Source organism: Phalaenopsis equestris, unplaced genomic scaffold, assembly GCF_001263595.1.
Source record: "Phalaenopsis equestris unplaced genomic scaffold, ASM126359v1 Scaffold000513, whole genome shotgun sequence".
Classification (NCBI taxonomy): Eukaryota; Viridiplantae; Streptophyta; class Magnoliopsida; order Asparagales; family Orchidaceae; genus Phalaenopsis; species Phalaenopsis equestris.
This window is the reverse complement of record NW_018164953.1, coordinates 65221-67490: the sequence shown is the minus strand read 5'-3', so window position 1 is coordinate 67490 and position 2270 is coordinate 65221.

Here is a 2270-nt window from a genome sequence, read left to right as displayed (position 1 = left end):
TATTTGGTGCGATAGATTATTCAATAAGCTGCAGCTGCCCCAACATACCCTAAGTGAGTTGCTTAATCCCAATTAGTGTTTATTTTCAACGCAAATAAGAATGATCTTTAGTTTATTTTTTAATTAATTCGTGCAAATGCTATTAAAATTTATTTATATTTAAAATTTTAAATTACAATTATTGAAATAGGCTTTGATTTCCCACATCAAGGGGAGGAGAACACAAGAGTGAGTTGACTATTAAAGCCCAAGTACTCCTGAAATTCCCGTTGTTGTCATTGGTAACTTAGAAAATGACAGACCACAGAATTTTGTTGTTGACTATCAAAAGTTGTCATCGACCACTAGCAATAGTTGTCGACCACCTAAAATCACAGCCAAACATGAGAGGTCGTCGTCAACCACAGCTTGTTGGTGATCACTAACTGTAGTTGTTGCAACCCAACTACAGCTTATGTATCCAATTACGGCTATTATGGCCACCAACTACAGTCTACAATGATTATAGGTTTTAATTGCGACCGTTATGGCCATCAACCATGCCTGTTATAGCCAACTTTGATTGTTATAGCCTCCAATTATGCATATGAACCCAAATTTCAGTTGTTATATCTATTAACCATAACTTATATAACCAGTTACGATTTTTATAGTTACCAGCTGTGGTTGTTATAGCCAACTATAATAGTTGTAGTCACTATAAAGTCCATAGCCAATTCTAGCTATTATAGCCACAAACTATGTCTTATGTAGTCAACTACAATTGTTATATCTTCCAACTACAACTTTTGTAGCCCCACAACGGTTGTTCTAGCCCCCAAATATTATTTCTATTGCCAACTACGACTTTGGTAGCCCTATTACAGCTTTTATAGCCTCAAATTATGGCATTTGCAACCAATTACAATCGTTAAGATCATCAACTATGGATTTTGTAACCAACTACGACGGTTATATTCATCATCACATCAATTTCATCTCGATGTCATGCTGCCCTTTGTTGTTGAATCTACTTCAAGTGTTGAAGAATTGAACTCAGGGTGGTGTGGGGAAATTACACTTTAGGTGTGCAAGCCAAGTTGAGTTATGAGCCGTTTTGGGCTTGCTTGAGAAATGGTTTGTAAGCTGAGCTCAATGAACTAACGGGCTAAGATTAAGCCAGTCAAAACTCAACTCGGTAGCTCGAGAGCCGCCTAGTTTAAATAATATTAGTATAAAATACACTTACAATCTATTAGAATTTTATAATTTAAATATAAAATCGTTCAAAAAATGTAAATATCACATCTTACTTTCTTACATTAAGTTATTTCTTATTATTAATAATTTAATCTCATTTTTTTTATCATTGTAGTATAACAACTATGTGAATTATAATTATTTTTTCTCTTTTATCATAAATGAATCTGCTCATCAGCCAACTCAAACTCATAGATTAAGCTCGAGTTTGGGCTCGAAAGCAATAAATATACCAAGCTCAAGCATAAATCAAGAGTCACTCGAGCTCAACTTAACTCATTTACACCCCTAATAGCTTTGTTAGCCATCAGAGAAATATTTTTAGAATGCTAGAAGCAATTAATTCTTTTTCTAAGTTCCTTTCAAAATAATCTTTATTCAGTAAGGTATGAAAAATATTTGCGTTATCGTCAAACCATAATTAGTATATTATATTTAAGCAAATCTTGGGAGAGTTGAATACAATACTGCTTTTGGGAGCACATGCATGCATTAACACACTCATATATATAAAAAACAATAATAATATTTGGATGCATTTCTGCAGACAACCCTTTTCTCTTACTGCCCGTTTGGGGCGGATTAAAAATACGGGCGGCATTTTCAAAACGCCGTCATCCCGTTTGGTTGGAGTTTTTTCACCGCGGTCCATGAAACTCCATTTTCATTTTGTGAATAATGCGGACTGCAGGATGACCCCCGCATTCTGCATTTGTTCACTGGTTTTTACCATTTACCCCTGCGCGATCCTGGTTCTCTCAACCTCGTCTCCTCTGCCCTAGCGAGATCCTCGTCTCTTGATCGTTTAGGAAGGCACGACGGAATGGTGGGATACGGAAACCTTCGTCAGCTCACTGAAGCCCTTGCCTACCTTAAAGATGCAGTCACAATTAGAACCAGCAAGAAGTTAACGATGGAGTCGCGACATACAAAGCCATCCGAACTCCCATCTTTCTCATCCTTCAACCTCTTTATGTCTTCCTCTCATCGGATCTCCAACTGACAGGCAACGGCAGGATCATGGTAGGATC